This window comes from Rhinatrema bivittatum, chromosome 2 (genome assembly GCF_901001135.1).
Source record: "Rhinatrema bivittatum chromosome 2, aRhiBiv1.1, whole genome shotgun sequence".
Lineage (NCBI taxonomy): Eukaryota > Metazoa > Chordata > Amphibia > Gymnophiona > Rhinatrematidae > Rhinatrema > Rhinatrema bivittatum.
This window is the reverse complement of record NC_042616.1, coordinates 72,253,570-72,276,423: the sequence shown is the minus strand read 5'-3', so window position 1 is coordinate 72,276,423 and position 22,854 is coordinate 72,253,570. Positions and strand designations below refer to the sequence as shown.

At 45.2% G+C, this 22,854-nt stretch overlaps 1 protein-coding gene across 3 annotated transcripts in view; it reads left to right on the top strand.

Moving 5' to 3' along the window:
- The window catches only part of NKTR (natural killer cell triggering receptor), a 369,410-nt gene that overhangs the window by 11,371 nt on the left and 335,185 nt on the right, over positions 1-22,854 (top strand). The gene's annotated exons all lie outside the window — the stretch shown is intronic.

The window sequence follows — 22,854 nt, the reverse complement described above, 5'->3', positions numbered from 1 at the left end:
GGTAGCTCACCTATGATTGGTTTCCATGGAGGAGATCTGCATAGCTGTGATGTGGAGTTCCTTCTACACATTCACATTGCACTACCATTTGAACAGGGATTCTTGTTGTGACAGTAGGTTCGGCCAGTCTGTCCTGCGGAATATCTGATGCATAGAACCCAACTCATTCCCTCCTAGGGCACATTGTTTTTGTTTTCCCATAGATAAGCAGCTGAATTAGCCATGCTGTCTAGGTACGTCCTCCATGCCACTAGGTGGCGGAGCTCTCCAAGATCACCCAAAGTCTTTAGATGAGGTTTTCCCTCCTGCCTGTGCCTGCTCGAGGCTCCTCAGTCTGTGTTTTTTTTCTGCGCGACTGATCGCGCGCAGAGCTCTACAGCTCTTGTGAGGAAAAGTTGTTGTGAGGAGAAAACTTCAATTTTATTTCTTCCAAACTTCTCAGAATTTCACAGGATACTTTCATCATGCCTGGTCCAGGTTTTAAATTCTGTGACTGTGGCAAAATAATGTCTGTAACAGACAGACACCAGTTTTGTTAAATTTGCCTTGGTCCAAAACATGATCAAGCAAATTGTACAGATTGTTGATGGATGACCCCAAGGGCGGAGCGCAGAGAGCAGCGTGGATTGCCCAGCTCAGAGAGGAGGCATCGGACTTGTATACGCCCTTTGATGCTTCAGCCAGGTCGGTTCCGGGACCGAAGTTGACCCCCTAAGACCCATGCCCATCAGAGGGCCATCTCTGCTGACCCTCCAGGTCACAAACAGAAAAATAAAAATTCTTCTATGCAAGGTACTGGGGACGCCCCACGGACGCAACCTGCGTCGGATGTGTCGAGACTTCACGACGTCGAAGCATTCCCAGAGCATCGACGCGCAACAAATAGGCTGCCTCAGCAGCACCCCGACGCCTCAGGAAAAGATCAACGTACTGACGCATCGGAGCAGCGTCGACACATTGGAGGAACACCGGCGCACCGAAGCACCTGAAGAGCGTCAACACCTCGAAGCACCTGAGGAAGATCGACGCAGCAGCGTATCGACACCTCAGCAACCTATAAAACAATACAAAAAGCATACAACAGATCATAAAAGGCATAGGAGCCCATCTCACTCTTAGTGGTGGACTCAGATGATTCCTTATCTCCACACAATTATCAGAGGCCTCTTCCCATTCATCTGAGGTCTTTTCAGGACTTTCTACAGCATCTCAACATTGTAGAAGATCCTTGCTTCAGTAACCTTTACATTCCAAACTCCCTCTGCCACGTGAGGATATCGGACATCCTCAGGGCAGACGTGTCATCATCAGATGTCGGACCTTCCACATCAGTTTCAGCTACTGATACACTGACACAGATTACTTCTATTTTGTCAAAATTTTTAACATCGGTTCAGCAGCAAAATCAGCCAACCCCTGATCCACTGACCGAGGTGCCTTCATTACCTGCACCGGAACGAACACCAAAGACACTACCTAGCAGACCATCTCCTCTGCCAGTAGATTCTCCTACTCCATCTTCAACACCAGGGTCATCTACCGGCTACCTGTCTGACCCACAGGAATTGTCTCCAGAATTTGCCTCCAGAATCAGTTTCACCACCGGAGGATCTCACTTACTCCCAATTTTTGGAGAAAGTGGGTCAGCGATTGGGAGTGGGAATGAAAAAATATCTGACCCTAGACAAGAGATGTTCGGTGTCTTAAAAATATTTGATACACTGGCTGAAATTACAGAACTCCATTCTCATCCAGTACTGGAATCTTTTTTGGAAAAGACTTAGGATTCTACATATTCCATGACTCCAACTTCAAGAAAGACGGATTTGAAGTACAGGATGCAAGATTCTCCTTTTTACACCAATGTGCAATTACCGCATGCGTCCGTAGTGGTTGAATCAGCCATGCAAAAGGCACGCAAATCTCGCTTACATTCAAATAATCCACCTGGCAAAGACAAAAAAAGTCTGGATGACTTTGCATGGAAAGCATACCAATCAGGAATCCTTAACGCTAAGATACAGAGCCATCAATTTTATGTAGCTCTATCTTTTTGAATGCCTACAACAAAGCTCTGCAAATAATACATCTCCATCTGAATTCCATGAAATAGAAGAGGGGCTCAGGCATCTGATACGTTCCATTTACGAGGGGTTTGAAACCTCTGCAAAAACAACTAATGCTATAGCAGCCAGGAGACTGGCATGGTTACATGCAAGTGCCATATGTGAAGACATAATAAGCTGACCAACCTACCTTGTCACCCCGATAACTTATTCGGTGATAAACTCACAGAAACTGCCGAAATTAAAAGAGCTGTACTTTCCTTAACTTAACATGATTCATCATCCTCTAAGCGTCAATTCGGTTCATACAAAAAACCTTATCAGAGACGTCAATATTGGCCTTATACTACCTATAGGCCCCAACCATATCAATCGAACTGCCAACAGCCTTACCAACAACCAGCTTCTCTCCAGCGCCCACGCGCACCTCGTCAACCATGCCAGACTACAGAACCTCAACCCCCTAAAAACCAACAGAGTTTTTAGAAATGATTTCGACACCACTACATGCCCAGACAGTAGGAGGTCGAATTTCCCACTTCTTTGCACAGTGGAGCACTATTACAACGGATTCCTGGGTCCTGAATATAATAAGAAACGGATATTCCCTCAATTTTATATCCCCGCCTCGTCTTCCACTCTTGATTACCACAAGATCTCAGAATATTCATCGGGAGACACTCCTTCAAGAAGTCAGTCACTTCACCAACACTGTATACAGGAAGTATACCCCTCCCAACATCTAAAGGGATTTTATTCAAAATACTTCCTCATTCCAAAGAAATCCGGAGGTCTGCATCCAATTCTGGACCTAAGCTTCTTCAACAAACACATTCGGAAAGAAAAATTCAAAATGAACTCTCTCAAATCAGTTCTTCCCTTCCTGCAACCTATGGATTGGATATGCTCATAAGAATATGCCATACTGGGTCAGACCAAGGGTCCATCAAGCCCAGCATCCTGTTTCCAACAGTGGCCAATCCAGGCCACAAGAACCTGGCAAGTACCCAAAAACTAAGTCTATTCCATGTTACTGTTGCTAGTAATAGCAGTGGCTATTTTCTAAGTCAACTTAATTAATAGCAGGTAATGGACTTCTCCTCCAAGAACTTATCCAATCCTTTTTTAAATACAGCTATATTAACTGCACTAACCACATCCTCTGGCAACAAATTCCAGAGTTTAATTGTGCGTTGAGTGAAAAAGAACTTTCTCCGATTAGTTTTAAATGTACCACATGCTAACTTCATGGAGTGCCCCCTAGTCTTTCTATTATTTGAAAGAGTAAAAAACCAATTCACATCTACCTGTTCTAGACCTCTCATGATTTTAAGCACCTCTATCATATCCCCCCTTAGCCGTCTCTTCTCCAAGCTGAAAAGTCTTAACCTCTTTAGTCTTTCCTCATAGGGGAGCTGTTCCATTCCCTTTATCATTTTGGTAACCCTTCTCTGTACCTTCTCCATCACAATTATATCTTTTTTGAGTGCGACCAGAATTGTACACAATATTCAAGGTGCGGTCTCACCATGGAGCGATAGAGGCATTATGATATTTTCCATTTTATTCACCATTCCCTTACTAATAATTCCCAACATTCTGTTTGCTTTTTTGACTGCCGCAGCACACTGAACCGACGATTTCAATGTGTTATCCACTATGACTCCTAGATCTCTTTCTTGGGTAGTAGCACCTAATATGGAACCTAACATTGTGTAACTATAGCATAGGTTATTTTTCCCTATATGCATCACCTTGCACTTGTCCACATTAAATTTCATCTGCCATTTAGATGCCTAATTTTCCAGCCTCACAAGGTCTTCCTGCAATTTATCACAATCTGCTTGTGATTTAACTATTCTGAACAATTTTGTATTATCTGCAAATTTGATTACCTCACTCGTTGTATTTCTTTCCAGATCATTTATAAATATATTGAAAAGTAAGGGTCCCAGTACAGATCCCTGAGGCACTCCATTGCCCACTCCCTTCCACTGAGAAAATTGTCCATTTAATCCTACTCTCTTTTTCCTGTCTTGTAGCCAGTTTGCAATCCACGAAAGGACATCGCCACCTATCCCATGACTTTTTACTTTTCCTAGAAGCCTCTCATGAGGAACTTTGTCAAATGCCTTCTGAAAATCCAAGTACACTACATCTACCGGTTCACCTTTATCCACATGTTTATTAACTCCTTCAAAAAAGTGAAGCAGATTTGTGAGGCAAGACTTGCGTTGGGTAAAGCCATGCTGACTTTGTTCCATTAAATTATGTCTTTCTATATGTTCTGTGATTTTGATGTTTAGAACACTTTCCACTATTTTTCCTGGCATTGAAGTCAGGCTAACTGGTCTGTAATATCCCGGATCTCCCCTGGAGCCCTTTTTAAATATGGGGGTTACATTAGCTATCCTCCAGTCTTCAGGTACAATGGATGATTTTAATGATAGGTTACAAATTTTTACTAATAGGTCTGAAATTTCATTTTTTAATTCCTTCAGAACTCTGTGGTGTATACCATCCGGTCCAGGTGATTTACTACTCTTCAGTTTATCAATCAGGTCTACCACATCTTCTAGGTTCACCGTGATTTGGTTCAGTCCATCTGAATCATTACCCATGAAAACTTTCTCCAGTACGGGTACCTCCCCAACATCCTCTTCAGTAAACACTGAAGGAAAAAAATCATTTAATCTTTCCACGATTGCCTTATCTTCTCTAAGTGCCCCTTTTAACCCCTCGATAATTTAACGGTCCAACTGACTCCCTCATAGGCTTTGTGCTTCGGATATATTGATTGGGGAATGTTCGAATAGAACGAAATTACATCAAGGGTGACAAAGAAAAAACCACCTGATGGAACAGTTGAATTAGACAAAATCGTAATAAGATGTGCAGTGTCCTTAACCTAAGATCGAATCTGGGCGACGAACGGCTTTAAGAAAATATCGATGAATTTTGATAATGGCTCCAGCAATGAATTAATTCCCGAGACTATGGGGCGGCCCGGGGGGTGCACCAAAGTCTTATGGATTTTAGGCAAAATGTAAAATAAGGGCATAACCGGAGTGGAGTTCGAACATTCCCCAATCAGAGGCACTACAATTAATTGAAAATATTTTGGACCGACGACCGGCTCCACACCGGCTGTCCACCTCATTTTTGGTACAACTTGCTACCTTAGCTCTAACCAAGAATTTTTTTATGTTCGACCAGAACTATTATCAACAGATTAAAGGGACGGCAATGGGGGCCACCATGGCCCCCTCTCTTGCCTGCCTGTACATGGATCATTATGAATCTTCATTGGTGTACCCTTCAGAATGGTTTTCTCATGTGGCTTTATGGCTACGGTACATTGATGACATTCTGATCATTTGGTCAGGATCAGATATTCAATTTTTTGTTTTTTATGACTGGTTAAACTCCCTAAACCCACACATACAATTTAATTTTTGTATTCACGCTTCAAAAATTGTATTGCTTGATATTATTATCTCGGTAGAACAGGATCAGTACGTCACTACACTGTTTAGGAAAGAGACTGATAGAAACACACTATTGGCCTATTCGAGTTGTCATCCTAAACCCCTTAAAGATAATATCCCTACAGGACAATTTTTAAGATTGAAACGCTTATGTTCATCCCGTAGTGATTTTTTAGAGCAAGCTCAGCTGATGTCCCAGCGTTTCTTGGATAGGGGTTACCCTCCGCGAGTTGTGAAAAAGGCGTTTAAAAGGGCACTATATTCCAATCGAGACTGGCTGTTCCTTCCTTCACCAGATGACAATAATCAGTGTTTCAATTGCATTTTACCGTTTTCGATAGCGAGTAAGGCTATAGCAGCAATGATACGGAGACATTGGGAGAATCTATCTTTATCCTCGCTTTTTCAGGGACCATTACGTTTCACATTCCGGAGAGGCAGTAATCTCCAGGACCAGTTAGTACATGCTAGCTTTAACAAACAAGTGAGGGATACCAGGGGTGGTCAGCATGGTCCCTGTGGGCATTGTACAATGTGTAAGCATACCGGCCAGTCAGACTCATTTATTCATCCTGACACTGGGTATCACTTTAAACTTCGAAACACATCGGATTGTACTACTAAGGGCGTTGTGTATGTGATACAATGCCCTTGTCCTCTGTATGTTGGGAAGACCTCTAGGATGGTGAAGATCTGCATTATGGAACATTGTTCAAACATCCGTCTCCTTAGGATGGATGAACCTTTGGTCACGCATTGGGTTCAACACCAACACACTATTGCTGAATTGCGGTTTTCAGTTTTGGAGGTGGTTGTACCCCCGTTTAGGGGAGGGGATTACTCTGAAATTTTGGGTAGACGGGAACAGAAGTGGATTTTTACACTGTCTTCTGTCCATCCTAAGGGTTTAAATAAGGACGTAGAATGGCATCTGTTTGGTTGAACCGTTTACAGTGGGGGCGGGGCTTAACTGAGAACCCATCGCGATAGCTGCTGTCTTTGGCGCCAAAACTTCTTCTTGAAATAGTTCACTAGTTGTGTGAGCCGATGCGCTCCATGATGTACACATAAGATGTGTTTGATTGTGTGAAACCTGTTAAAAGTTATATAGCCATATTTATAAGGTCCATCAGTTTCATTGTTCTTTATGTTATAGATGATACTGATTGTGGGTCCCTCCCGATGCAGCCACCGCGAAACACGGACCGTGTCGGGGGACTTTAACTATTGTTTTTGAAGATGTATGGAGTTGCCATTAATAATGCTGAAGAAAATTAGTTGAATAAAAAATCATTATAATCTCTACAGTGGACTTTGTCACCTGTTCCTTGCACGCTGGGTTTGTGGATATTTATTGATGTGCAAGGCATTCTGCTTCATGTCTTTGCTTGGTAATTGAAGTCTCCCATTATTACCGCACTACCAATTTGGTTAGCTTCCCTAATTTCTTTTAGCATTTCACTGTCCGTCTCACCATCAACAGGCTAAATAAAGACTCTTAAACCAAGCTTATAATATCACATTTTATAATAAGATAAAGTTCCGTTTTTATTTCCCTTTTCTATTATGTTCCATTTTCTTTCCCCACGTATACTGTACCAAGTTTTATGCCCTGTTCTATGTAATTAGCATTCTCTCATGCTTGTTTTCAGTTACAATGTAAACCGAGACGATATGCAAATTCGCATGAATCCCGGTATATAAAAATGTTAAATACCATCTTGACCAGGTGGACGGTACTATACTCCTATCACTATAGTCTTCCCTGACACACAAGGGGTTTCTACCCATAAAGATTCAATTGTGCATTTAGTCTCATGCAGGATGTTTATCCTGTTGGACTCTATTCCATCCCTGACATAAAGCACCACACCGCCTCCCGGGTGCTCCTCTCTATCATTGTGATATAATTTGTACCCCGGTATAGCACTGTCCCATTGGTTGTCCTCCTTCCACCATGTCTCTGAGATGCCAATTAAGTCTGTCATCATTCACTGCTATACATTCTAATTCTCCCATCTTACTTCTTAGACTTCTGGCATTAGCATACAAACATTTCAAAGTTTATTTTTTGTTTGTATTTTCATTCTGCTTTTTAATTGTTAGGGATAAGTTAGAATTTTTTAGCTCAAGTGAATTTTTAGTTACAGGCACTTGGGCTATTTTTCTTATTATTGGAACCTTACTGTCTGGATGCCCTAATTCTAATGCATCATTAGTATCCTTTGACGATACCTCTCTCCGAACCATGCGCTGCTGAGCGACTGTCGGCTTTCCCCTTAGAGTAGCTTTTAAACTAGAACAATCTCCTTTTTAAAGGTTAGCGCCAGCAGTCTGGTTCCATCCTGGTTAAGGTGGAGCCCATCCCTTTGGAAGAGACTCCCCCCTTCACCAAAAGGTTCCCCAGTTCCTAACAAAACTGAATCCCTCTTCCTTGCACCATCGTCTCACCCACGCATTGAGACTCCGGAGCTCTGCCTGCCTCTGGTGACCTGCGCGTGGAACAGGGAGCATTTCAGAGAATGCTACCCTGGAGGTTCTGGATTTATGTTTTCTACCTAAGAATCTAAATTTATCTTCCAGAACCTCCCTCCCACATTTTCTTCTGTCGTTGGTGCCCACATGTACCACGACAGCCAGCTCCTCCCCAGCACTGTCTAAAATCCTATCTAGGTGACGTGTGAGGTCCGCCACCTTTGCACCAGGTAGGCATGTTACCAGGTGATCCTCACGCCCACCAGCCACCCAGCTGTCTACATTCCTAATAATTCAATCACCAACTATGACGGCCGACCTAACCCTTCCCTCCTGGGCAGTAGGCCTGGGGATATATCCTTGGTACGAAAGGATAGTGCATCACCTGGAGAGCAGGTCCTTGCTACAGGATCTTTTCCTGCTACACCAGGTTGATGCTCTCCAATCATAAGAACTTCTTCCTCCAAGGCAGCACCAGGGCTGCCAGTCTGAAGTTGGGACTTGACTACTATGTCCCTGAAGGTCTCATCTATATACCTCTCTGTCTGACTCAGCTCCTCCAGGTCTGCCACTCTAGCCTCCAGAGATCGGACTCATTCTCTGAGAGCCAGGAGCTCTTTGCATCGCATGCACATGTACAACTTCTCACCGGTGGGTAAAAATTCATACATGTGACACTCGATGCAAAAGACTGGGAAGCCCCCCTCTTGCTGCTGGACTGCTGCCTTCATCTCAATTTTAATCAGTTCCTAGTTAAGTTTTAGGTTGCTATGGGAATGTGTCTAACGTCCTTCAAATGTATTATTGAATTCACTATATGTCTGGTAGTGGCCTTCAGGGGTCTGATCAAATTCTCTATAAAGTTTTTGTTGTTGTTGAGTTTTTTTTTTTTTTTTTTTTTTTTAATGAAAGTGGCACCTGCCTATAAATTAATAGAGATGTGCTTCGTTTTTTTCTGCCGGGTCGTTTTTTGACTCGGATACCTCGTGGTAAATTTCGGGTTTTCTCGTTTTGTTTTTTTGAAAAACGAAACGAGGAAACCCGAAACCGGGCCAAAAAACGAAATGGCAAAAAAAAGCTTTAAAAAACCCCACCCCAAGCATTTAAAATTTGTTTTCTAAATACAAACTACCCCCCCATCCCGATCCCTCCCCAAGACTTACTAAGTAGTACATCCCTGGTGGTCCAGCGCGGTCCCCGGCTTCCATCTGCCCTCCGTGCCCGGTGTAGTGCAAGCCCTGCGCCTCAAAATGGCGCCGAATAGCCCGAACTACCATGTCACAGGGGCTTTCGGCGCTATTGGTCAGCCCCTGTCACATGGCCATCGGCGCCATCTTGTGCTCCTATCATGTGACAGGAGCTGACCAATGGCGCCGAAAGCCTCTGTGACATAGTATGGGCAAAGGCTATCGGCACCATTTTGGTTACTGGCAGCCGAAAACAAAATCGCTTTCGGACCCCTGCTGGACCCCCAGGGATTATTGGCAAGCCTTGGGGGATTCAGGAGGGGGCTCCTGAACCCAAGGTTCAGGAGCCCCCTCCTGAACCCCCCAAGGCTTGCCAATAATCCCTGGGGGTCCAGCAGGGGTCCGAAAGCGATTTTGTTTATAAATCTTGCGACTACCTCTGCCCGCCAAATACAAAAAGTCTAACTTCAGTTAGTCAGCCAGAGTGACTCACTGCTCTCTTGATTAACAAATGTTAGTACCTATTCAAACCAAGTCACACTACCTCAACACCTTTCAAAGGTGAGTAACTGGACTGAACTTTTCAACCTTTTTACTTAGGTATACACTGCTCCTGGCTACTTTTTTTTTTTTAAATACAAACACTCAGTTTTGCTTACTAGCTGCCTTACAGACTTTTAAAAATAAACACACTACCTACTACTTTCTAGCTGCCTTATTGACTGACTATTTAAAAATACAAAGTCTAACTTATTTATTCACTGTCTTACTGACTATTAAAAGCACAAACACACACACTCACTAAATAATATTCCCAAATAGTTAACTTTGCCCCAATACTATTAAGAAAGACAATGTCCCAAGCAAAAACTTACTGATTCCTTTCAGCCACTAGCAAGATGATCCTCTCCTCTCAGTGTTCCCACTGGATTTAAAGGATGCATATGCTCATATTCCAGTGCATCCAAAATCTTGGAATTAGCTATGCTTTTAGATGCGAAAGAGACATTTTCAATACAAAGTCCTTCCCTTCAGTCTCTCGTCTGCTCCCAGGGTATTCATGAAATGCCTAGCGGTAGTGGTGGCACACCACCGTCGTTGGGGGATTAAAATATTTCCTTATCTGGACAATTGGCTACTGGTAGCCTCAACTCCCTGTCTCCTCCGAAACAGTTTAATTCAAACAATCAATTGCCTAGACAATCGGGTTCTTCTGATAAATTACGAAAAATCTCATCTTCAACCTACCCAGACCTTGGACTTCATAGGAGCATCTATAAACACCATTCTGGACAAAGCTTTCTTGCCACTACCCCGGGCAATAGCGCTTACTTCTCTAGCCCAATGTCTAATAAATCTTGCGACTACCTCTGCCCGCCAAATCTTGTCTGTCCTGGGTCATATGGCAGCATGTACATATGTAGTCCTGAACATAAGACTCCACATCCGTCGCCTTCAATGGGGTTTAAAATACCAATGGTCTCTGTTCCGAAGTCCTTTGTCCACCCAAGTAAGATCAACGAACAGTATGAAAACGGACCTTCACTGGTGGATTCGTCCACCAGCGTTGACCGAAGGCTCACCAATAAGGCCCCCTCGACATCAATTGATTTTTACCACAGATGCCTCCCCCACGGGATGGGGAGCCCATCTTGCCAACCTACAAACTCAAGGGTTATGGTTATTCCAGGAATGCACTTATCACATCAATCTCCTGGAACTACGAGCCATCAAATACGCTCTTCGAGATTTGGAACACAAGCTACGACAACACGTTGTCATGATCCATACTGACAACAAAGTAACAATGTTTTACGTAAATAAGCAAGGAGGGTCCTGTTCATGGAACCTCTGCAAAGAAACGGTAGAGATTCTGGACTGGTCTCACAGCAGGGGAATCTCCCTCCAAGCCACATATATTCCGGGAATCAACAATTCCAAAGCGGACAAGCTGAGCAGATTTTTTTCATCCACACGAATGGGAACTTGACCAATGCGTGGCCGACCGGCTATTTTCAACTTGGGATCTCCCCCAAATAGATCTTTTTGCAACAGAATGGTTCCCCTCTTTTGCTCAGTTTACCCCAGTGCTCACCGGTTGATACAGGACGCATTCCTCCTGGATTGGGCTCAAGATCTGCTGTACGCATATCCACCAATCCCCCTGATCTCTTGCACAATACAGAGGGGCATCGAGGACAAAGCGAACCTAATTCTGATTGCACCAGCATGGCCGCGTCATCCATAGTACTCTTACCTATTCCAACTATCAATCTGCAAACCAATTCCTCTGGGGAACGCCCCCACTCTTCTCACCCAACAAAAGGGTTCACTTCTCCACCCACTCCACGCATCTTTGAATCTCACTGCATGAAGATTGAATGGCTCACGTTTCAAAATCTAAACATATCTCCACAACTAGAAATATTTAGTGGTATCAAAGAAACTATCCACTCAACTGAACTATCAACGTAAGTGGAAACGTTATGCCACATGGTGTTCTTCTATGGACATAGATCCACTCACATGTCCACCTGAAAGACTTTTGACTTATCTCCACATACTTTATGCACAAGGTTTAGCCACCACTTCCTTACATGTTCATCTCAGCGTGATATCAGCGAATCACACTCCTCTCAATGGAGAATCTATAGCATGTCATGCTCTTGTTTCCCGATTTATGAAAGGAGTTCCGCATTTACGACCTCCAATCAAGAAACCCCCAGTACCATGGGATGTTAACCCAGTTTTGGAACAACTTGTGCTACCACCCTTTGAACCAATGCACAACTGCCATCCTAGATACCTTTCCTGAAAAGTGATGTTCTCAATCGACCTCACTTCCACACGAAGAATCAGTGAACTTCAGGCACTAGTTCACTATTCTCCTTACTTGGAATTCTACCTTGACAAAGTTACACTACGTACACACCCTAACTTTCTACCTAAGGAAGTTTCCACCTTTCATTTGAACCAAACCATAACACTACCGATCTTTCATTCTAAACCGCACGCAAACGACAGCGCGCGGCGTCTTCATTCCTTAGACTGTAAATGTGCTCTTGCGTATCATAAACAACGCACTCAATTTCCTACCAGACCTTCACAACTCTTCATTTCATTTAATCCGAACGCGCCAGGACTTTGTTTCAAAGAGAACATTATCTTCTTGGCTTACCAACTGCATACGTTTCTGTTATCAGAAGTGTTCAGAATCATTATCTACCACACCCAAAGCACACCAAATTCGTGCCATGGCTGCTTTCGTTGCTCACTTTCATGATGTGTCTCTCTTAGATATCTGCAAAGTAGCCACATGGTCTTCACTTCATACCTTCGCATCCCTCTACTGCTTGGACAAACAGGCGGATAATTCTCCAAAACAACACTTAATTAGTTCAGTCACTCCAGAACTGTCCGCCTCCTATTATGTATTGAGCGATAGCTGACATACAAATGACCACATGCCTACTGTGCTCAATACTTCAGCTGGGGACTCTCTGTCAGCATGGCTAATTCAGCTGCTTATCTATGGGGAAAAAAGCAAGTTTGCTTTCCGTAGATAGCAGATGAATTAGCCATGTTGACCCTCCTGCCTCCCCGGACAGTTCTAGCATTGCATATAGTCTTGCTTTGACACGGATTGAGGAGCCTCGAGCAGGCACAGGGACAGACAGGAGGGAGCACTTCATCTAGAGACTTTGGGTGATCTTGGAGAGCTCCGCCACCTAGTGGCATGGTATTTATATCTCTATGGGAGTCCCACCTAGTAACTCGAGGTGAGGTTTAGGTGTTAGTGTAGGGGTTAGGGGCCACTTTAACATTCAAAGTGAGACGTACAAACAGAACAGTGCTCTCTTGTGAAGATTTGATGACCTTCGGAGTCAGGAAACTCACTCAAAGATAAGATTTGTGCAATATTCTCTCAACCTAGCTTGATGGACTCTCTACATCTCTGATAGTAAACATGGTTCCCCCAGTGGTTGTATGTAGGAAATACCACAATTCCGGCACTTATCTCAAAGTGCGAAAAAGTTATCGCAATTTGCGGTAACTTATCGCTTCGCATAAATATTTGTGCAAATTGCGATAAACTGCCTATTACCATAAAACACGCCCTTTTTCTATCACATGCGCTATTTAGTGCATTTTGATAAATCCATGCAAAAACTAGTTATAGTTGTGTCCATTGGTATTGTTTTGTTTCCCCTTTCTTTGTTTGGAGCAATCTGTAGCTAGGGAATCCTCACTTGTGAGATCTGCCATCTTGGAGAAAGCAGAGTTCTCTGCGGATAGTCAAGAGCCGGTCCAAGCCGGTCCAGAAGCAAGTCAGGAGAAAGGTCCGAAGCCAGTCCAGGATCAAGCCAAGAGAATCACCACAGCCGGTCCAAAGGTCAAGCCAAGAAATCAGTCCAACGGGGAGCAGGACGAGGAGCAGAATGTAACCAGGAACACGGAGCACAGGCTAAATCCCTCAAAGACCCTCAATACCAAGGCAAGGTCTGCCTTAAATACAGGAATTCGAGGAGGAGTCCCCAGGAGGAGCCATGACAACTTCTGTCATGGCTCCTTTAAATCTCCTCTTCAGCCGTGCACGCGACCCTAGGCCACTCTGGAGGGGGAGGAGTCAGCCCGGCCGAAAGAGGCCATGCTACCAGGCCTCAGCGGCAACGGCCGTGAGGGGAACACCGTGGGAGGCTGTCCGTTCCTGCAGAAGCCCTGGAGGTGCCCAGACGCCCAGACGCCTGGAGGTGCCCAGACGCCTGGAGGTGCCCAGACACCCAGAAGCCCTGGAGGTGCCCAGACGCCGCGGGTGAACAGTTGGTCGCGGACCACCACGTCCGGCGGCCATGACAGTAGGAGCCCCGGGGGTAATCCGCCACCGACAGGAAGCCGGTCCCGGTTGCGGCCTGCTGCGGCCGGCGCCGTAACAGTACCCCCTCCTTTAGGCCTCCCCCTAGAAGGCTTGGGCTTCCCTGGATGTTCAGTGTGAAAGTTCTGGAGGAGAAGCTTATCCAGGATGTTTTCAGCAGACTCCCAAGAATTTTCCTCAGGTCCAAATCCTTCCCACACTAGGAGGTATTCCCATGTGTTGCCTCGTTTCTGGACATCAAGGACTTCAAGCACTTGATATATAGTTTCTTCCTCTGCCCTGGGTTGGGGAATTGCAGGCACCTTCTGAGTAGGCCAAGAGAAGACCAAAGGCTTTAGAAGGAGTTATGGATTCTCAATGTGGCCGGCAAATGAAGTTGGTAAGTCACCAGACCAAGCTGTTTCAGTACCGGAAAAAGTCCAGTATAATGTGGGGCCAATTGCATGGATGGAACTCTCAACCGGATGTGCCTGGTGCTAAGCCACACCTTTTCTCCGGGACGGAACTGTGGAGCTGGTCGCCGATGCTTGTCAGCAAATGTCTTAGCGGTGTGAGCCTGTGTCGAGTATGAATCCAGAGTTTCCTCAACTGTACAGCAATAAGCTGAGCCGCCGGTGATGGCACCGGCAAGGGCTGCCTGGGTTGTCGTCCAAATACAATCTGGAACGGGGAGGCCCCCGTTGCGGTACAAGCATGGGAGTTGAGAGAACTCAGCCCAAGAGAGAAGTGTTGCCCAATCGTCCTGACGGGAGTTAACATACATCCGCAGAAATTGTTTTAACGTACGATTTGTACGTTCTGCCTGACCATTTGCTTGTGGATGAAATGCCGTGGTATAGTCCAGAGAAATGCTAAACTTCTTACAGAGATTGAGCCAGTAATGGGTCGTGAACTGAGGGCCGCAAACAGAGGCGATGTGCTGTGGAAGACCATGGAGACAGAAGATATGGAGCATAAACAGTTGGGCCAAGCAAGGAGCGGATGGGAGGGAGGGTAGTGGGATAAAGTGGGCCATTTTGGAGAATTGATCCACTACCACCCAGATTACAGTATTGCCCTCTGATGACGGAAGATCCACAGTTAAATCTGTGGAAATATGAGTCCAAGGCTTCCTGGGAATAGGTAGCGGCTGTAAAAGTCCCCAAGTCTTCCCAGTAGGAATCTTGTGTTGCGCACAGGTTGGGCAAGAATCCACATATGCTCGAATATCTTTGTGCATCTCAGGCCACCAATAATATTGTTGTAAGAGCGTTTGAGTCCGAGCTCTTCCCGGGTGCTCAGCTAACTGAGAGTCGTGCCCCCAGGCCAGTACTTTATTATGCAGTCTCTTAGGTACCACTGTTTTTCCAGGTGGAATGGTAAATGTCGCAGAAAGAGTGATGCAAGCTGGGTCTATAATATGTTGGACAGGTTCATCGATATCCTCCGCCGAGAAGGATCGGGAAAGGGCATCGGCCTTAATATTCTTGTTAGCAGGTTGATATCGCAGTTCAAAATTGAAACGTGTATAAAAGAGTGCCCACCGAACTTGATGCGGGTTCAAACGTTGGGCCTGTTGAAGGTACACCAGGTTCTTATGGTCAGTGTAGATTGTTATACGATGCTGGGTGCCCTCCAGCCACTGCCGCCACTCTTCAAATGCCAGTTTAATGGCAAGAAGCTCTTTATCGCCTATGGAGTAGTTATGTTCGGCCGACGAACATTTCCTAGAGAAATATGAGCAAGGATGAGTTTCCTGTGGTGTCATTCTGACTTAAAACAGCTCCCACCCCTTCTGCTGATGCATCCACCTCTACCACAAACGGACATCTGGGGTCAGGGTGCCGGAGGCAAGGTTTTTTGAGGAAGGAGTTCTTGAGTGCCCGAAATGCTGCTTCTGCCTCAAAAGGCTAGGATTTAATGTTTGCCCCTTTGCGAGTAAGAGTCGTGAGAGGGGCAGCCAATTTGGAGAAATTCTGAATAAAACTACAAAAGTAGTTAGCGAAACCAAGGGTTGGGTTGGGGCCATTCTTGAATACATTTCAATTTGGAGGGATCCATCTGGAAGCCTTGTTTGGAGATGATATACCCCAGAAATGGTAGTGACTCTTGTTCGAAGATGCATTTTTCGATCTTAGCATAGAGATGATTTTCTCTTAGACGTTGTAACACCAGAATAACGTGTTGTCGATGCATCTGTAAATTAGAAGAGAAAATCAAAATGTCATCCAGGTAGACTGTAACGCAGACATAAAGCAAGTCTCGGAATATCTCATTAATGAAATGCTGAAATACTGCCGGAACGTTAGTCAATCCGAAAGGCATGACAAGATATTCATAATGCCCATCTCTGGTGTTGAAGGCCGTCTTCCACTCGTCACCCTCCCGAATCCTGATGAGATTATACGCTCTTCGAAGATCCAACTTCGAGAATACTTTGGCTCCCTGTAAACAATCAAAGAGTTCAGCTATTAGTGGTAATGGGTACCGGTCTTTGATAGTAATGGCGTTAAGCCCTCGGACATCTATACATGGAAGCAAGGTCCCATCTTTTTTCCCAACAAAGAAGAAGCCGGCCCCGGCTGGAGATTTAGAGCGCCTAATGAATCCCTTCTGTAAGTTGTCTTGGATATATTCAGACATGGCACGAGTCTCCAAGGCGGATAATGGATAGACCCTACCATGAGGCGGGGTAGCTCCAGGAATCAGATTGATGCTGCTTTCAAATTCTCGATGTGGAGGCAAAGTGTCAGCAGCCTTTTTGGAAAAAAACGTCTGCAAACTGTTTGTACTGTACCGGCAGTCCCTCAAGCCGGGAGGTGCAGATGAAACTACAGGAGGAGTTAGATCCTTTAATGCAATTCTCATGGCATGCTGGACCCCAGTGAGTAAGTTTTAAAGATGTCAAGTCAAACTGTGGATTATGATGTTGCAACCACAGAATACCAAGAACTATAGGATGGATGGCTCTCTGGATAACATAGGAGATACTTTCTGTGTGGTTCGGTGCAGTGTGACATTCCATCGGAACTGTATGATGTTATCCTCCCCGGCAGGGGATCTCCGTGAATGGAAGATATAATTAACAGCTTTAGACACAGGCTAGTAGGAATATGCAATTGTTCTACCACATCTTGCAGAATGAAATTTCCTCCGGCTCCAGAATCTACTAAAGCCAGAGTGCAGAACTGGTGATCTCCGAGACACAGAGTGACAAGCAGGGTTAGTGGGGGAGCCGGAGAAGTGATGCCTAGGGTTACTCCCTCGATGGAGCCAGGCTTGGGAGTTTCCCGGACGTTTTGGGCATCGAGCAATTAGATGGCCCGCTCCTCCACAATATAGGCAGAGGCCTGCCTTGTGACGTCTTTGCCGCTCCTCAGGAGAGAGAGGACCACGACCCAATTGCATAGGTTCTTCAGCAGTCCCTTCTGAGGTAGATGCAGTACAAGAGACGGAAGCAAAAGAAGCGAGAAGGAGTAGTAACCACAATGTGCCTTCTCTTGCTCGATCCCTCACGAATTCTTTCTTGTAGCCGGTGGTTGATTCGAGTTACCAAGTCCACGATAGAGTCCAATGATTGAGGTAACTCCCGGGCTGCCATTTCATCCTTTATTCTGGATGACAGGCCCTCCAAAAATAGGGACCGGAGACAGTTCTCCTCCCAATGGAGTTACGAAGCAAGGGTTCTAAATTCAATGGTGTAGTCAGCCAGTGGCCGATTTCCTTGTCGAAGTTGTAGAAGCTTGGAGCCATCGACCACTTGTTTCCCTGGGTCGTCAGATACCGCTTGAAACAATTCCAAAAACTTGGGAAGATTTTGTAGGACTGGATCCGACTGTCGCCAGAAAGGAGAAGCCCAGGCCAGGGCTTTACCCTCTAACAGAGACAGGATATAGGTAGTTTTCGTAAGATCATCCAGAAAGAGGGAGGCTTGAAGATGGAAGGGCATGCTGCATTGATCGAGGAATCCCTGGCACAAGTGAGGTTCGCCAGGATAACGTGGCGGAATAGGTAATGGAATCATGGACCGGTTAGTACTCTGTAGCACCGATGATGGTAATGGTGGAGGGATTGCCTGAGCTGCAGCTATAGAATCAAGACGGGCGTTGAGTCATTCCAAGGAAGACGCCATAGATTCTAATATGCGTTGCTGCTCCATGACTTTCTGGGCTAGTCCAGGAATGGCTTGGCGAGCTGAAGCCTCTACCGGGTCCATGGCCTTGGTATTCTGTTACGAATCAGAAGGTGGACCCCCTGTTCCGAGGTAGAGTAGCATTACCCAAGAGGAGTCAACCCCTTTTAGGTCTCTACCGTCGGAGGGCAAGGCCTGAAGATGCAGATGTTGAATGAAGACTTCACCCTGGAAGCTTGTGATCCCCCCCCCCCCCCAGGAGGAGCCTGTAGGGATCCGGCTGCTGGGGACCTAGGAGACTCCCTGAAGACTGAATGTAGTTCTGGATGCAGGCGCCTCCTGCAGGTCGTAGATTCCAGACAGCTGGCGCCTTCAGCAGGTCATAGACAATCCAGGAATGGGGGTCTAAGAATAGTCAAGAGCCGGTCCAAGGGTTGAAGTCCAGAGAAGGGTCGTAAGCCGGTCCAGAAGCAAGTCAGGAGAGTGGTCCGAAGCCAGTCCAGGATCAAGCCAAGAAATCAGTCCAACAGGGACCAGGAGCAGGACGAGGAGCAGAATGGAACCAGGAACACGGAGCACAGGCTAAATCCCTCAAAGAGCCTCAATACCAAGGCAAGGTCTGAGGAACAGACCTTGCCTTAAATACAGGAACTAGGCGAGGAGTCCCCAGGAGGAGCCACTACAACTTCCTGTCATGGCTCCTTTAAGTCTCCTCTTCAGCCGCGTGCACGGCCCTATGCCTCTCTTGAGGGGGAGGAGTCAGCCCGGCCGAAAGAGGCCATGCTACCAGGCCTCAGCAGTGGCAACGGCCGCGAGGGGAACGCCGCAGGAGGCTGTCCGCTCCCACAGAAGCCCTGGAGGTGCCCTGACGCCTCGGGTGAACAGTCGGCCCTGGTCGCGGACTGCCGTGGCCGGCGGTCATGATAGTAGGAGCCCCAGGGGTAGTCTGATGCCGCGGACAGGAAGCCGGTCACGGTCACGGCCTGCCACGGCCGGCGGTCTTAACAACCAGTATATCCAGTTGTTCTATTCCTGCTGCTAGTTCAAGAAAACCTCAAAATTGAAACCTATCCTGGATTTAAGAAGCCTGAACAAGAATATAAAACAGGAGAAATTCAAAATGAACTCCCACCATGTGATTCTTCCCATTATCCAGAGTGGATGTGTACCCTGGATACAAAGGATGCCTGTGCATTTACCCATAGCCCCTCCCATTGGTAATATCTCTGCTTTATAGTAGATTCCTTTCACTACCGGTACAGAGTACTCCTCTTCAGTCTGTTAGCATCATAAGTGTCTTTCCAAAGTGCCTAGTGGTAGTAGCAGTGTATCTTCGGCATTCAAATCTTCCCCTTCCTGGACGACTGGCTTGTAATGGTGACCTCCCGGTTAAGGTGTGCTAACTTCACTGCAGATGTCAGTTTAGCCTCAGTTGGGATTCCTTGTGAATTCGAAAAATTGACTCAGATTCTCACCCTGGAAATCATATTTATAGTAGCATTGATAGATTCTTTGAAAGATGTTTCCCTTTGGCTGGAAAGGTGTGAAACAAACAAATGATGATTGGGATCAGGCAATTACTCTCAGGACCCTGTTAATACAGATTGCTAAATGCAGATCAGTCAATGACAGGGGGCTTCTGGTAGTTCTGGGCCACATGGCAGTGGCAGTTTATGTAGTATTGCTAACCTACTTTCACATGCACATTCTCCAGTGGGGCCTTTGCTCCCAGTGGGACCAGCCTTTAACTATGAAGATGAAGGTTTCGCAAGAAATGAAACAGGATCTATGCTGTTGGCTAGACCCCCATCATCCTTCAGGAGAGAGTACTGATTTGTCTGATTCCTCACCAAATGACATTGGCAACAGGCCCCTCCACAAATGGTTGGGGTCCCCACATAGGCCTTTTTCAATCTCAGGGGACTTAATCATTAGTAGATAGATATTTTCAGATCAACCTCTTAGAGCTACAAGCGATCAAATGTGCGCTAATAACTTTTACATGTCTCTTCCAGGAGAGGAACATTTTTATTCATACTGACAGCCAGGTAGTCGTGTTCTATGTGAAAACAAACAGGGCAGCACAGGGTCAAGGACTCTGTACCAGGAAGCAATTAAAAATATGAGAATCGGCATGCAAACATCAAACTGTCCTGCAGGCTACCTACCTTCCAGGGATATCTGATATGTTAGCAGCTTGTCTCAGGAAAATATTTTGATCACACACATGGTCCCTGCAACAATAGTCTGCTGACAGTATTCAGTCTGTGGGACTGCCACATCGGTGGAACACAGGAAAGTGTAAATATTTTGCTTCATTTTTACCAGCAAACTCCTGCTTGGGTTGCTTTTCTGTTCAATTGGAATGTAGATATCATGTATGCTATTCTGCTGAAAGAACGGTTCACAAAGTGATCAGAGACCAGGCCTATATAATTCTTATTGCTCTGGCATGGACCAAACAAATATGGTTTATATATGTAGTGCAACTCTCCAATCCATCTCAGGGTAGATTCATCACTATTAAGAGGGATATCTATCATCCAACCCTTTCCCCTCAACTTTACGGCCTGGATGTTGAGCATTGACTTATTGCCAATTTCTTCTTGAAGTTGAGGATATAAGTGTCTGGCAGGAAGCCATTTACAAGAAGAATGCACGGATTTAAGGAAAAATGGTTTGTCATGTGGTGTCAGCAAAGTTCCTTGGATCCATTCACAAGTGAACCAAAAGATCTAAAGTACTTGCTCTCCCTTTCTTCCACTGATCTTAGTACCTCATCTATGTGTCATAGTAGCCTACCATATTTAGTTATTTATTGTATACTCAACTACCTGTTTATGTCTGACCATAGGACATGGACATGGTCCTTGCACAACTAATGAAGCTACCCTATGAGCCTTTGAAGTTACTTTCTCTCAGATTTCTCACATGGAAAGTATTTCTTGTGGCAAACATGTCTATCAGAAGAGTCATTGACCTCCAAGATCTGGTTCATTATTCACCTTATATGCAGTTCCTTCACAATAGGTTGGTGCTCTACACCCACCCAGAATTTCTTCCTAAGCTGGTTCCAGCTTTCCATATTTTTCAAGCCATTGTGTTACCTAGGTTCTTTCCGAGCCAGGTGCACCTGACTGTGAAAATGCCTTTCATTCATTAGACTGCAAAAGAGTTTTGGCTTATAACAAGAAATGTTAGCTATATCATAAGGCCTCACAACTATTCATCTCTTATAATCTTAACTGACTGGGCATAGCAGTTGCTAAACGTCTTTGTCCAACTAGCTAGCAGACTGTATTGCGCATTGTTATGCGCTAGCAGGGCTACAGATTAGACTCTATCGATGCTCATTAAGTTAAAGCCATGGCTGCATTGGTAATTTATCTGTGAGCTGTACCTCTTGAAGACATTTTCAAAGCTGCGACTTAAGCCATCAGTGCACACCTTTGTCTCATTACTGTCTTTACAATCTTTCTAAGAGTGACAGATTTGGACATGCAATTTTGCATAGCCTGTTTTCCCAGTAGTCATGGCTAATTTAGCCCTGTTCGTTGATGGGGAAAAAAGCAAGTTTGCTTACAATAAACAATGTTCTCCTTTAGACAGCAAGATGAATTAACCATGGCTATTACCTACCTGACTCCCTGGAGAGTCATTACTTAACTAGACTTAGCTCTAAAATTGACTGAAGGGGGACTCATGTAATGCCTGTGTAAGTGTCAAGTTTTTGCTCTGATCATGTGCAGGAATATAGTGTTGTGTTTTTTTTAACGTAAGATATATTTCCCTCCATTTATATAGTTACAAGCAAAGCCGCATGTTATGAAATTTAACAATAATGTGTTAAAATTTTAATTTAATGAGGAGTAGCCAAGATGGCTGCCTCATGAGGAGCAGGATTAGAGCTCTCTTCTTGATTGCCTTTTTCAGCTTTTGCTGTTGCCAATTGCCTTAAACAATGCCTCACACTAAACGTAAGGCAAAGCTTTGTGAGAATATACCTGTTGTTACTGCAAATATGGAGTCTAACCAACAGAAGATTGAGCTGCTTCTCCTTCACACCGATATTGCTGGGAGTGAGGGCTGCTGCAGTAGTTGGCGTGGTGCGAATGCCAACAGCGCTGGTCGAGGAGATCTCGTTCAGTCCCGGTGCGCCAGTGATGCTATTCCCCCCCCGGTGGGTTGATTCCTGCAAGTTCTGTTCCAGCTCTGGCCTCCCCAATTGAAGTTAGGGGAATCCTGGCCTTGCAGGGAGAAGAAAGGATGGCAACAGGGATTCTTTCCGGTTCCGCAACAGCTGTTGAGGAAATTACTGCCGAAGTTTCTACTTCTTTCCCTAAGGAGATCTCTGTGGCTACTCCGGATTTATTGAGGGACCCTAAAATTCTACCGAGTGAAGATGGTGCAACTCCGATAACTCCAGGTGCCTTATTAACCTTGACAAAACAGACTGTAGTAACACTAGATACTGTATGCAGTGCCTTAATCTCAATGGAAACAGCAATTGCTTCTTTGACTCAAGTTTTTCTAGACACCAATAAATGTGGAATGACTACAGAGAAATTGGCCTTGCAGCATGATACAAGATTAAATTCTGTGGAAAAAGGAATCTCCTCTGTAGAAAAAACCCAACAGGGTTTGGTTCAGTCTG